Source organism: Equus caballus, chromosome 17 (genome assembly GCF_041296265.1).
Source record: "Equus caballus isolate H_3958 breed thoroughbred chromosome 17, TB-T2T, whole genome shotgun sequence".
Lineage (NCBI taxonomy): Eukaryota > Metazoa > Chordata > Mammalia > Perissodactyla > Equidae > Equus > Equus caballus.
Window position 1 is genome coordinate 27392283 of NC_091700.1, and position 15715 is coordinate 27407997.

Here is a 15715-nt window from a genome sequence, read left to right on the forward strand (position 1 = left end):
AATTTGTCCCCAAATTCTGTACAACGAAGAGCCTCTGTATAGAGTAGCGATTAGAAGTGTGGCTGTTAGAGTCAGACTGTGTAGGTTTCCACCCCAGCTCACCCACTTATTATCTCTGTGTCCTTGGGCATGCTCCCAATTGAGGCTTGCATCTCATTTGTGAAATGATGATAGTCCCCAACTTATGAGGTTGTTGTGAGGATCCACCACGTAATATATGTAAAGTGCTTAGAACAGTGCCTGGCACGTAATAAGTAGTCAGAAAATATTAAGTCATTATTAGTAACAAACTGACATGCATTTCTTGAGTGGGGTGGTGGGTACGTGGTGTTCATTTTATTAAGCTTTAAACTGTGCATATATCTTATAAATCCTTTTTATGTGTATGATATATTTCACACGCATTAAAATACATGCATTAAAAATAAATGAGCATTTATGAGGTTTATTTTAACAATCATATGTCCCATGGTTCCAGGACAACAATGAAGTAAAATATTCCATCCCATTACTGGACCCATGTGCCAAACAATGGGGCTGCCCAGGTGTTCTTATTCACGGTTCAAAAAAATACAGTGACTATAGGAATATTACTGATTCCCTGGGAATTAATATCGGAGCATGTTTTCGTTTTTTCCCTTCTTCTTAGAAGATCAGCAGGTCTAGATTCATTAAGGTCACACGTATTGAATCACCAGTATACCATACTCTCCAGGCTGGCCACCCCTGTTCAGTGTGGGCAAGGACAGCACTGGCAGTCTGAGATGGGGACTGATCCATTTCCCGGGGGAGGAGGCATCCTGCTGAGACTTCTCACCTAGTGAATGTTCCTATGTTCTTTCTCGGCTCTCGGTTCCCTGCATAGAAAGAGGGAGAGGTTGGCAAAGATGTTCTGTTCTGGGGACCAGGGGATGGTGTCCAGATCTTGCTGGACAAAAAAGACACAGTTGTTTGTCTCTGATGTCATTTGTGGTGGTTCCTGTTGCTTCCAGTAGCTACTACTGCAGACGCGAGGGCTCTTCCCCTCACCCTGGGAGCGGAGGAGCGTCTTCTGAGTCACTGTTGGAATCTGTTGCTGTTCTGCTAGTCCTTTTCCTTGTGCTAGCAGTTGCATTATCGTCATTTGTGTATCTGTTTGTCTCCTCCATTGGACTGCAAAGTTCTTAAAAGGAGAAACTTCACCGTGTTTATCTTTGAATCCCCACAGTAACTTACTCTGGAAGGGTTTGTTGAGTCTATAAATGGGTGAGTAGGGAGATGAATGAATGAATGAATAAGAAGCATCACAAAAAGGCTGAGAAGAAAGTGGAAAGATTGGGCCATAAAATCTAGGTAGAATATTTTGAAAAATACTGTTGGGAATATTCTGATGTACTGAGTTGATAGAGTAGAGATTTTTAAATGTGATGTCATTTGTCCAGTCATTTGTGAGAATTTATGTCTTTCACTAGGCTGAAACTCTTTGGAAGCAAGGACCATGTCTATCCCCAACAGCCAGCACATAGTAGGCGTACACTATGATGCTAAATGAAATATCTTCTTTTCTTTCAGGAGTTAGCCCAACCAGTAACCCTGACAGGAAGGACAGGCAATTCAGTTTCATAAATTTTTATACAGCATGCTTTTCTCCAAGCACTTTGCCAAGAACTGGGTGAAAATGAGAATAAGTCAAGGGTTCTCTCATTGAGGAGATTTTAATCATTTGGAGGAAGATACGTCTGCACCTAACTATAATACAAGGCAGAGTGTGATAGAAGTCGAAGTGCTAGGTGAACCAGGAGAGGAGGAATTTATTAAAGCTTGTGGGATCTGCGAGGCCTTCCTGCAGAGTGAGCTGTGGCAGGATAGGTAGGATTTTGTCGGGTAGAGGTGGGAGGAGGATCAGTTGAGTGGCTACAATGCAGGGAGCACAGGATGGAAGGATGAGGGTCAGGGTGGAAAATTGGGAGCCAGCCTCCAAGATGGCACCCAATGATCCTTACCTCCTGGTATTCCTGCTCTTTTGTAGTCCCCCCAACATTGTATCAGGGGTTGCCTGTGTGACCAATTAAATATGGTGGAAGTGATGATGTGTGACTTCTAAGACTGTGTCATGGAAGATGTTGCCACTTCCCTTACTGACTTTTGGATTGCCAGCTCTGGGGAAAGCCAGCCACCTTGTCAGGAGGATGCACAAGCAGCCTAGGGAGATACCCATATGGGGAAGGAACTGAGGTCTCCTGCCAACAGCCAACACTGCTTACTGTCCATCTGAGCGAGCTATCTTGGAAGCTGACCTTCCAGCACTAGGTCAAGGCTCTGGATGACTGCGGTCCCAGATGACATCTTGACAGAAACCTCATGAAAGACCTTGAGCCAGAACTGCTCACTTAAGACGTTCCTGAGTTTCTGACCCACAGATACTGAGAGATAATACATGTTTTGTTGTTGCTTTCAGTCACTAATTTTGGGGGTAATTTGTTATGCCGCTGTGGATCCTCATACAGAAATGGAGGGTTGAGGAACAGTTTGGGAAAAGCTTTGATTTTCAAGGAGCTGCACTTGTGGAAAATGGGGACACTGTTTTTTAAAACACACAAAAGATGGTAATTCTGATGATGTCGATAATATGAGTTGTCAAAAGGAAAGACTGGAGGCAGGTAGGTAATTTAAGAGGCCACTGCAATAGTCGAGACAGGAGGTGGTGAGAGAGGCTGAATGGAGACACTGTGGGGGAGAACGGAAAGAGACACCTTAGGGATGAGATCTGCGGGACAGTCAATGTGGGGCATGAGTGCAAAGAAACAGTGAAGGACCACTCCTTGTTTTGAGCCCAAGAACATGGGAGAGCTGTGATCTCATTTACCCAAAGAGGAACTACAGAAGTGAGTACTGGTTCAGGCTCCGGGACGGGCAGGAGTAAAGAAGTGGAGATATCCAGCTCCCAGTGAGGAGTGCTCCCTATGCTCAGAGCTCAGTGGAGGCTGGGCACCCGGCTCCTTCACAGAGGGGGCTCGTTGAGAAGCCTTTCTCTGAAGGACAGGGCTGTTCCATTTCACAGTACGTCTTCCTCACTGCCAAGGGTTCCCTGTGACAGCCTCTGCCATCAATATTTTTAGCGTGTGGCCTTTCTGAGCCTGAAGAGCAGCAGCCACTTCCTGGAACTTGTTCTCCAGCTGACAGCCAGTGACCCACGGAGGAGGGAACTTCAGCTGGGCCTGACAAGTGCGAGTCTGTTGCAGTGCCAATCTGCTAGGGGAGAGGAAGTCAGACCCCAGGTTTTACAGAAGGCCTCTGTCTACTCTTTTCTATCCTGTTGCCAAGGCCTGCCAACTGCTCTGCAAACCAGAAGCTGAAAAATAAAAAAGCCTGTCCATAAATCCCAAGTGGAAGGAAGGTTCTCGTGTGATTGCCTTATGTGACAGTTACGCCAAGCCAGAAGGTAATACCTGGCTGGGTAATGTTAGAAAACCACCAGGACACAAATATTGCCTTTATAGATCCTAGAGCAGGCCTGAGCAAACCCCTTTGGGGTCCATAACATGGTTTGTTGCATCAAATACAGTCTGACTTGGGGCAAAGCAAGAATGCATGGCGGGAAATTTGAAGAGTTTCTGAAACGGGGTCTTCACTCCCTGGCCAAGGTGGAGGGTGGGAGAATGCACATGACTGTAGTCCCAGAGCTGTGAGGGTGCTCCACAAGAATTTTTAAATTGTGTGTTTTGGTGGTTATAATACTCGAAACAGATTGAGATAAGCACATTCTATGTTATCTGGATGACCCCCTTATATAGGAGTACAACCTTGCTACCGCAGGACCCATACCCACAAACGTGTTTATAATCATATGGATGCCAAGTGGCAGTTTTAAAAGTGGTTGTGGACTTATGAAAAAGATGAGAGATGGGTTTAGTACATAACAGAGCATTGGCGTCAAGTGAGGGCCAAGTGACACCTTAGTGCTCTGCGTGAACAAGGCATAGCAGCAGCTCAAAACCACGTGTCAATCAACAGAAGAGTGGATAAGGAAGATGTGGTATATGTATGTATATACAACAGAATACCACAGCCATAAAAAGGACAAAACTGTGCCATTTGTGACAACGTGGATGGTCCTTGAGGGTACGACGTTAAGTGAAATAAGCCAGAGAAAGACAACCACTGTATGATTTCATTCATATGTGGGAGAGAAACAAACACGTAGATAAGGAGGAGAGATCAGTGGTTACCAGAGGAGAAAGGGGTTGGGGGAAGGCGAACGGGGTAAAGGGGCACATATGTATGGTGACAGATAAAAACTGGTCTGTTGGTGGTGAACATGGTGCTGTCTGTATAGAAACTGATCTACAATAATGTACACCTGAAATTACTCAATGTTATATACCAATATGACCTCAATAAAACAATTTTAAAAAACGAAAAAAGAATGCCAATGAAGCTGCCCGGGACAGGCAGGGCCCCCTTCATGGTTTGAGGGGGAATTAGTGTACAGCAAACAGTATCAATTGTCACTCTGAGCTAATGTGGTTCCCCGGAATTTTGGGGTTCTGAATCATCCATGTTGTTGAATGGATCTGTAGTTTTTTCCCTTTTATTGCTAGGTAGTATTCTATGGAATAAATATATAAGAAATAAATATACTACAATTTGCACATGCCCAGCTCTTCCCCTAGCTTTCCAATCAATAATCCGTATCTTCCAAAGGGAGAGTGTGAGAGAGAGCGGGGGGAAAGGAGCCAGAAGTCTCCTTGGGGACATTTCTGCTGGAGAATGGGTTTCTCTCCTCTGAAAGAAACCTGGAGGGTCCAGGATACGAATTACCCCTTAAGCAGAGCCACTGATTTTTCCCCCAGAAGCGTCACAATCCCTGTTGTTGCTGAGCCGGAGTTTGAGGAGCACAATTTCTTACTTTCTAAAGCAAAGCTTTTCTGGCAGATCCATGACTCTATCAAAAATAGAAGAAAACGAACCACTATTTGGGGGATATAATCATCATCATAATCACCATCATCATCAAGAGCATTTGCCTGGTGTCTGCCCTGGGAACTGCAGTAGGTATTAGTAATAGAACGTTGTTGTTGTTTTTCCATGGGAACTGCAATGGATGCTGGAGAATGCTTTGGGATCGGAACACAAGGTCTTGTTGCTAATGATGTGAAGGCCCTACATAAGTCTACCCTGGATGGATGTAGTGCAGATGGACAAGTGCAGGATTTTGTTCCCGGAGAGTCAGTTGGGCTGGGCTGGGGGTATAGAAGAGGATTTGGGAGAATGTCTGCCCTGGAGCCAAGGACAAGACTGTACATGTTGGGTAGTAACATATGGGCGAGGGAAGAGATCTTCCACAAGAGGGTTCCATCCTGCTGTGAAAACTGCTTTGAGCTAGAACCAAATGACTGTAGAATGTAATTACTGGAAACTAGGACAGGGACAGAAATGCCAGTGGGACCTCAAAAGGAGTCAAAGCACCAGGTGTAAACCCCTCCTCTCCGTTCAGCAAGTCTCACTCATGCTAGTTTGGGCCTCTGGGAAGTTCAGCGATTTAGGCACATTTAGCTCACACACCCAATTTCCTGGCCGTGAGTTTCTAAAGCTGGTCCCACGATGCCTGGAATGCTTGCTAGCTTACCTCCCCTTGGCCCTGAGTCCCCACTCAGGAATAAGCACGTTTGGTCCCATTTCTACCCAACACAACTTGTACACACAGACTTTTCAGTAGTCTCCCACCCACTTGCCCAAGAAAATCCAATTAAACCATGTGAGTAATGCAATTAATTTTACCATGCTTTTGAAAGTTTAAGGCCTTGTGAAGGGAGGTCACACTGCACACCACACTGCCTTCTGTTGATTCTTCATTTCCCCTTTATTATTTTTATCTTTTACTCTAATTTTTTCTCTCTAAATCGGTGAGGGATTGCATTGGCTGCATCGACAGAAACCTGATGGCAGGGGCTTAACCAAATAGAGTAATATTTCTTTGGAGGTATTGTTTACATGATATAAATTCCACACATTTTAAGTGTATAGTTCAATGAAGTTTCAAAAGATAATGTAGCTATGTGGAACCATTCCATCAAAATATAAAACATTTTTATCACCCTAGAAAATTATCTTATGTTCTTTTCTTGTCAAGCTTGACCCCTTCCTCTGGGCAACCGTGGTTCTGATTTCTGTCACCATAGCTTAGTTTTGCTTTTTCTAGAATTTCATGTAAATAGAATAATAGAGAATGTATTCTTTTGTGTTTGACTTCTTTTATTCAATGAAGCGTTCATGAGATTCATTCATGTTGTTGAATGTGTCAGTATTTTTTCCTTTTCATTGCTGAGTAGTATTCTATTGAATAAGTCTACTACAGTTTATTTACCCATCCGCTTGTTGATAAATCTTTGGACTATTTTCAGTTTTGGCCTATTATGAATAAAGTGGTCAGAACATTCTTCTACAAGTCTTTAATTTATATGTTTTCATTTTTCTGGGGTAAATAACCAGAAGTAAAATGGTTAGGTAATAAATAGGCGCAAATTTACTATATAAGCAACTGTCCACCCATTTTTCCAAGTGGCCGTACTAATTTACACTCCTGGATGAGTGTGTAACAGATGAGGGATGAGAGCTCCAGGTGCTCCTCATGCTCACCAACATTTAGTGTTGGCAATTTTAAATATTTCAGCCATCCTAGTGGATGTGAAGTCTCACTGGGGTTGTAATTACAGTTCTGGGATGACTAATGATGTTGACCATCTTTTCCTGTGCTTCTCGGCCATTTCTATAGCTTCCTGTGACATGTTCATTAGTCTTTTTGCTCATTCTTTAAAAACATTGGGTTGTCTTTTTCCTTATTTTCCTTTATTTTTCATTTATAGCAGTGTATATATTTTGAATTCAAGCACTTTGTCTGATAAATGTATTGTGAATATTTTCTGCCAGAGTTTGTCTCCTTTTTCATATTCTCAATGTCTTTTGAGGAGTGGAAACTTGAAATTTGGATGAAGTTCAGTAGATCAGGTATTAATGTTTTGGTTTTCTGGACTCTCTATTAGTTCTATTGATCTACTTGTCTGCTCTTATGGCAATTTCCACTCTCTTGATTCAGATAGGGTTATTTTGTTTCTAGAGATAGGTGGGCCAGGGCTGGTGAAGCTGTTCAAGGGAGTCATCTGATTAGGGCCAGCCTCCTTCTAGATTCTTTCTGCTCCCCCATCTTGGGCAAGTGGACTTTGGTTTTCAGGGATTGAGATGACTGCTGTGTCTTTTGCTTCACATTCTAGCTCCTGGTAGGAAGAAGGGATCAAACAGGCTAAGGGGCTGGCTGAGTCTCTTTTTTTAATCAGAAGCAAAAAAAAAAAACCCAAACCATCATAAAAACCTTCCTGAGTGCCCAGCTAGAATCCTGTTTACGTCTTATTGACCAGAACTGATCGTACTACCACCCCTAGTGGTAATGGAGCCTGGGGAGATGACTCTTTTCATGCTCTGCACTGGCTGCAGTAGTGAACCGATGACTGTGACAAAAGGGGAGGATTAGACCTATTAGCTTGGGCAAATCAGAACCCACCCTTGGAGCTGGAGGTGGGTCAATCTCACCTAAACCTCGAGGATGCTACAAGGTGGGGAGGGAGTAGATGGGCTCCAACCCCCTTCCCCTCTCCCAGATGTCTGCTTGGGATAAAAGTGAAGAGTGAGGACAAAGAGAAACATCCAGAATATATTTTCTTACTGTGTTTTACTTCTTCAGTAATTCTATATCAGTGTTTCTCAACCTCACAAAGGGTACAGAGGAGGGTGTAAGATTGATGAAGGGAGTTTTTCAAAAGACACAACCTCTCATCTGCAAGGCTACCCCATTTGCAATATAAACAGCAATCTCTTATTCAGATCATTAATTAAATTCGTGAATTTTGAATCTTCGAACAATTCCTGCATTGTTAATACCTTAAATTAATCAATGTCTTAGAAATTCAAAGCCAGAGAAAGCCTTATAGAAAATGTTTGGGTCCCAGAGATGTCTGCGAGCACAGCACACTTCTGTTCAGAACCTTCTCTCTCTTCACTTAGTGACAGAGTGAAGGGTTCTTGCAGGGTGACTGTCTTACCATGTCCCAAAGCAGGCATTGCTCACGTTTCCAGTATGGATATTATACCATTTCTTGCCTGCAGTTCTTGTAAATCCACTTCCACTGCCTGCTGTTGAGTCATTTGTTTAGTCTTTAATAGCATCCCATCGCTGTTCCTAGAAGAGATTGAGTTGAGTGGCAGTAACCAGGCAAGAGCACAGCAGGCCTCAACCCAAACAATTTTCCAGTTGGTGGGATGAATTGAGACACAAGCATCTCCTATCACGGGGAGATTTGGGGATTGTAAAGAAACAATCTGAGCTGGTTCCATCCTTACTGACTGCTGTGTTAGTTCCCTAGAGCTTCCGTAACAATATAACATGAACTGGGAGACTTTACACAACGGAAATTTATTCTCTTACAATTCTGGAGGTTAGAAGTCCAAAATCAAGTTGTTGGCAGGGCCATCCTCTCTCTGAAGACTCTAGGGCAAAATCTGTTCCATGCTTTTCTCATAGCTTCTGGGGTTGCCTACCATCCTTGGAGTTCCTTGTCTTGTAGAGGTATCACTCCAGTCTCTGCCTCTGTTGTCACATGGCCTTCTCCCTCATGTGGCTGTCTCTGTCTTCTCTCCTCTTCTTCTAAGAACACAAGTCATACTGGATAAGGGCCCACCCTACTCCAATATGACCTGATCTTAACTAATTACATCTGTAATGACCCTATCTGCAATAAGATCACATTCTGAGGTTCCAGGAGTTGGCACTTGAAAGTATCTTTTTAGGGGACACAATTCAACTGGTAATAGTTGCTAAGACGTGTCATGGAGTTTGTAAGGTGAACCAGGACCAAGATGCCAGGATTATTATTTTGTAAGGTCCAGGATCAAAGCCATGTTAACAGGAAGAATATGTTTTCTTCATGTCAGACTAGACTGGGTTGCTTCTCTGGATAACAACGGAGGCTGCCTGCTGCTGCCTCATTGCTGGGGACTCTGAACTGGAATGAAACACCTCCATCGCTCTTGCACCAGAGCCCAGCTCCAGTTGGAGAGGAAGAAGTGGACTCACAAAGACACAGAGCTGTAGGCAGGTCCACTTCCCTCCAGCCGTGCCTGGGGACGTGAGCCCACAAATCCTGTTTCCTGCCTTCCATTTTCTTCAATCCTGAATCAATTGGCAAAGGTTGGGGAGAGGAAAGGCTCTGTGTGCATCTGAGCAAAGCCTGAGGTGCTGGATTTTCCAAGACAGGAGAAGGGGTATCTTCTGGGGATGGGGGATGGGAGATGGGGGGGGGGGTGGAGGTGCTCCAGGTGGCAGAGGGGAAGATTAACTTTCTAACGAGGGGAAGGGGCTAGAATACCAAGCAGCAGGGGTGTGGTAGGAGGCAGATTAAGTGGAGTGACCCAGGGGTTGGAAAGAGGAAGTCTCCGCACTGTCCTTCTGCAGACCTGAATCTGTGAGGCTTCCTCTCTGCTTGGTACAAGGAAATGAGTAAGTGAGATAACGTTGCAACTGCTGGCTCTCCCACATTGCACTGTTCTTGACCCCACAGTAGAACACGCTCGTCTGGGGTGTGTTTGGTCTGGGGAAGGCTGTTGAAGCAAGAGGTACCCAAAAAAGGGACAGAAATCACTTCCTGTCACATAGGACTGTGGAGGTGAAGGAGTTACAGCTCTGGCGCAGATGGGGCTGAAGGGGCACTGGCCCCAGCTGTGGGGTAGTTCCCAATCCCCTCCATCCCAACACTGCCTCTCTCTCCCCTCCCACACCAGAGCCCTGTGAGAGGGGCGGCCCTGACATGCCTGGACGATCCTGCAAGAACTACGTAGAGCTGGCTTCACTGTGAGCCAGGGCGTTGTACAGCTCTAGGAAGCCAACAGAAAAAAAGCGCTAGCATTTAACCACAGGTCTCACGGCATACACAGGAGATCTGAATACCTCTGAATCGGGGAAATCTTTAGGCACCTTGAGGAGCCTTAGGAACATCCAAGCTGTTGGCTGTCTCTGAGGCGCTGGTTGGGGGGGGTGGGGGGGTGGTGTGTGCGCGCGTGTGTGTTTTGGGGGCATCTTCTACACGTCCCCTACAAATCTACCTGGGGACAGGGCCTCATGCAGTGGTTTGAAGAGCCGAGGCTCCCCGAAGCAGTGTTGGGCAGCTGGAGTTGTCCCAGGCCCTACATCCAGCTCCACCTACTTCTGAGTAAAGTTTCTTCTCAAGTTTTGTTCCATAAATCTGAATCACGGGTCACACTCCTAGCAATCAGCCAGGGGATTCTTACCTGCCTTGCATTAAATAACTGTGGTGTCCCTGACAGCTACCCTGTCGAGGTAACTTCCAGCCCCCGCTCTTTATGAACAGATACTGACTAAGCATCAGGGGAAGTGATGGACGGACTAACCTTCAAAGACCTGAGCTGAGTGCTCAGAGATTCACGAAGAGCTGAGAGCCTCTCTCGGTTCCTTTGGACGGAGAAGCCAGGCCATCCTTTGTCCTGTCTCCTGAGAAAGACACTTGGGCAGGGAAGGGCTCTATCCCCCTCCTCACAGACAGGCTTTTCCAGGTCCCAGGGTGAAGGGGTGGGACAAGCAGAGGGAGATTTGAGGAGTAAGTGTGGGGTGTCATCCCCAAGTGTGGAAACCAGTGGGATGAGCGATTCCATTATCGTCCAGCCCTAATGATCCATTTTCATTCATTCTTTCCTACTCTCCTTGCCTCCTGGCAGCTAGCTGCCCAAGAGCCACAGGCGTCCCGGGCCCCAGCACATGGTTTGCAGCCTGCTGACAGCTGCTCATGGACGCTCCAGAGGGGAGGATCCCAGACTTGGGAGACACTGGTGGGTGGTTCTGTTGGGGACTTTTGTGGCCTCTGAGAAGACTACTTGCCAGTGGGCCCTGGGCATTTGGCAGAATGTCTCCACTTAGCTTACAGTCTCTGGTTCCTGTTAGGAAACTCAGGGCTTGCCAAAGTGTTCCTTTTACTATGCGAGCAACACCATTCTCAGCAGCTATTTATTGCTCACGACGGTGTTGTGCTGTACTCTCCCTTTTGAGCTGGATCAGGGATGTGAGAGACTATCCCTTGGCTGGGACAGGGGCACCTCCACAGTCAGATTGTTTCTCACTTGGTTATGGCACACCACAAGATGTAGGAGGGCTGTCCTCTTCCTTGGGTTTGCCACTTGGCTCCTTCTCCAGGTTAACATGTGGCCTTGGACCGCTTGCCTAGGCCACAGGGCCTCCATAAAACAGCTAGGTCTCACTGGCTTTGGAGTCTGACAGGTCTTTGAGTACCATGTTTCACCTTGCTGTGTGACCGTGGCCCAGTTACCAGGGTTCTCTGAGCGTCACTTGCCTTGTCTGTGAAAAGGGCAATAATAACAGGGTTTTGTCCATATTAAATGAGACATTGGATACAAAGCACTTGGGATGGTGCATGGTGTGTTTACTGCACTTAAGATACATTAGCTTTTATTACTGGGAACATTCTATGACTCTACAAGTAGAGTTGTGCCCCATCACACTGGCCAAAGCGAAGGTGGTGAGTGCCTCCTCCGGTACTCCTGATCTTGGCTGCCTCTCTGTCAGGACCACACAGGGGAAAAAACAGCAGTGTCCTCCAAAGCCAACAAGTGGGCAGGGAGGCAGGAACCTTACTTCCGGGACAGGAGGGGGCCCAGGCTGCGGCCATAGCCATCGCTCTGCCCCAGTGGCTTCTCCTGGTTCCGCCTGGGTTGAGCCCCTGTGGAGTCATCCTCATGTTGGGAAGGGTCATCCATCAGGATGTGTGCAGACGCCTGGGGCATTCTGAAAAGCTCTCCATCGAGTTTCCTTTCATAACACACTAGCATCGCTTTGGGCTCTTGGGCTTCTTTTCTGAGCTTATGCTCAGGCAAGTGACCCTTTGACCTCTAGGATGATGTCTTCCTGGCCAGCAAGTCCAGCATTTAAAATGATAAGACAAACATATAGTCATAGTTGAATAAGAATGTCAGCCCTTGATGGCCTGATACTCACTGTAGTGCTGAGTTTGGGGCAACATCTGCCACCTCTGACATCAAGGCTCTGCTTCCCATCGCAGCTGAGCAACTTCCAGGGGTCTTAGAACTGGGGTGTGGTGGAGGGGTAACAGGGGCCATCAATGCTGAGTGGTCTCCAGGGGCAAGTGGGGGTCCCTTGTGGAGATCCTTGCTCCTTTGGCAGTCTCGGAGGATCTGAGCTAGTTTTTATGTGCTTCCCCACCTTAAGCAGACCTGTGGGGTCTCCACTGGGGGCTGAGGTTGCATCAGGAGGTGGGATCAGGGCCCTGGCTTCCCAGAGCAGCATCCAGAACGCTGGTAAAGTCCCTGACCTTTGAGGTCATGACAGCCCTCTCCCCTTATGTTCCTAGCTGTCCTCTGACCTCCTGGACACTCCCTCCCCCAAATTCACAGAAAATGTGGGCACAGGCCTCCCAGTCTCCCCCTGCACCTACTCCGGCCCTCATCCTGAGTGACAGCAGCATCTTTGGGATGCCTTGGCCTCAGCAGATTTATTTTTGTCTTCTGGTTGCTTTTTGATTCTTCCTTCTTTTTTCTCTCTTGCCATCAAGTCACCACTTCTAACTGATGGCACTGTACCTGCCCCAACTTTCTCCTTACCCTGTCAGCGCAGTGCAGGCTGGGAAACCCAGGGGCTCTCGGGTCACACTGACGAGGGTCTGAGTCCTGTCTCTTGTTAGCTAGTTGTGCAATGGTGGGAAAGTGACCCAAATTTTCCAAGCCTCAGTTCACTCAGCCATGACACGATGACAATAAGGAAGGCTGACAAAGTCTTTTTGTAAGAACTAAGGGTTATAACGGATATAAAGTGCTCAGGACAGTATCTGGTACCTAGAAAACATCCAGTAAACGTTAGTAATTCTTGTTATTGTTATTCTGAATCTCTAGGACCAAACGCATCTAGGCTGGGATTTGAGCTCCACCACAGGCTCACTACGTGACCTCCCTCAGTCTCAGTGTTCTCATCTGTAAAATGGGACAAGACCTCTTCATAGCATTGTTACAAAGATTGAATAAAGTGATGTGCTCAAGGTCGTTTGCATTTAGTTGCATTCAACAAATGTTCCCATATCTTCACTCTCATTTCTCCCTCTTCTCTTGCTGTAGGTACAGACTTCAGAGAGCTAAGCTTGTTACAATCCCGTATAAAGCGACCAGGCTCTTTAGGGCATTTCAGAGTCAAATACCGTTTAGTGAATATTCTCTGTTAAACCTATTTGGGTTGCCCAGGTTGTCTTCGCTATGTCAAGTTCATGGCTGTGTCCTAGATCAGTGGGGTCAATGGACGAGTTCCAGGTGAGTGAGGAGTGATGGGGAGGTTCTGCTGATAAACTTGTATCAGTTCTAACTTATGTGACTCAAACACAGCCTTGAACACAACAGGGCTGTGGTTCAAATGCTTGGTTTTCCTTCTTTCCAGGATACTTTTTAAATGCGTTTGCATTTAGAGAATGTGATTGGCATTTAAAAATTTTTTTATAATATTACAAGCTATTGGGTGCTATGGAGTACCTAAACCCTCTGACCACCCAGTCAGATCTCTAAGTGCTTCTCAACAACCTTCCTAGACAATGTAAATTGTAAAATCTCTCAGGACGTGTGAGAACATCTGTTTTTTTCCTAATGCAGTAAACGTCTAAGGGTCTCCTGGGATTTCTTTTAAATAGACTTAATATAATATTCAGGATTGATAAGCAAAATATAATCACAGTCATAAGGGAATGTGAGCATTTCATATTAATAACATTGGAAACTTATGTTTAATGCAGTGTTAAAAGTTGACAATTAAGCATGTGGGAGTCAGGAAATTCAATTAAAATTATCACAGTAATATGAATTTAGCCACATCCTGTATTAGTTATGAAATCCATTTAACACCACACACAATAATGTTTTCAGCTAGTTTATTCAAAAGGAAAACAGGAACAAAAACACTTTAATGCTATATATACTCTGTTAATTGTGGTCAGGCTAATTTTGCCGGAGGAAGAAACTGAACTTTTGAATCTTTGAATACCCAGTCATTTAATCTGCGTGTTCGATTTCCTTGCTGGTTGTGTAATTTCTGTCAATAAAAGAAAGAACAACAAAGGAGCTTTTCTCTCTTCTTCCTGCTCATCCCTAAGAGAATGGACTGTCTCAGCCCTGAGGGCAACCTCCTGGGAGCCCTACCACCCTTCTAATTTCTCCCCACTTCTCTGTGGGCACAGATGCTCTTTGATTGGAGGGCTTGGAATTCAGTGTGGATGCTGCACCCCTAATCCAGAGCTGGGAAGCTCCTGTGGCCATGTACTTGCAGGGAAATGAAGCTTGTAATTCAGTTCTTCAGTCGTTGCACAGGCTTCATGGACTCTTCACTGAGTCTACTCCATGCACCTTCCTTCTGCTGGCCAGACCCACCTCCCTCTATGCCTTCTCCTATCATGAGACCATAGGAGGTGGGCATTCATTTTTAACACGCGTACATCTGCATCACGTCTAATTTGGCCACATCTCGATGGGATTGCCAAGTGGATTGTTTGGGAGCTGTGGTGCTTATCCAACATTCACTCAAGAATAGCCAAAGTCAGCCAAGCACGGGGAGCTTCAGCTGTGCACCCAAATGACATCTGATAAAGTACTGTAAGAATGATGGTGGTGAAAGAGTCTTAAAAGGAACTTCTCAGGAAATTGCACCAACACTCCTCCAGAATACTGTCGGAAATCTGAGAATCATTCTTGACCCCTCTTCCTTATCCTTATTTCACACTAAACCTTGCAGTTACTATTTGATAAACAGCCCTGAAATCCACCAACTTCTGCCCACCAGCATTGCCGCCACACCAGTCTGATCCACCACCTTTTCTACAGAGGCCTCTGGAAGGGACCCCTAACTGCTCTCGCTGTCTCCCCGGGCCCCTCCCTCTGTCCTCCACACCAGCAAGAGTGGTCTTCTATAATGCGAACCTACTTGAGAGAGACTCCTCCTCTCTGCCCCAGGATCATTTCAAAACTCCTTGATGGTTCTGGCAAGCCCCTTTGGGATGTGGGTCCCCAGACCCCTCCTCTCTCACCTCTTCAATCTGGTTTCCAGCTAAATGGAAATGTTTTCAGTTCTTCAACTGCATCGTGATCTTTCTCTTGCTCAGGATCTTTGAACACATCATTTCCTCTTACTTCATGTCTTTGCCAAGCTGATTTCTACTCATCCTTCAGCTTTCATCTTAGATGCCACCTCCTCTGGGAAGATTTTCCTCATATTTTCTGTAAAAAAGACTGAAAATAGTTGCCTACCCAATATCCATTTCTCATTCATCCCAAACTCTAGTGAGGGCTGTAATGTGCCCGACTGAAAGACTGCATTCCTCCTCTCTTCTGAAGCTAGGAATGGCCAGATGATAGCTCTCTGGCCAAAGAGATAGAAGCTGAAGTTGAAGAGTAAGATTTCCAGGAAAGCTCTTTGAAAGGGTGATTTCCTCTTTTCTCTTCTTACCCTTTTTCCTTCCTGTTTCCTAAGATGCAACACTGGTACCAGAAGCACCAGAAACCATCTTGCACAATCAAGTGACATTGAGATGGAAGCCATACTTCATGAACATGGAGCAGAAAGAGAGAAGGTGCCTGAGTCCTTGAGGACCCTGGTATGATCACTTGTCAGTTC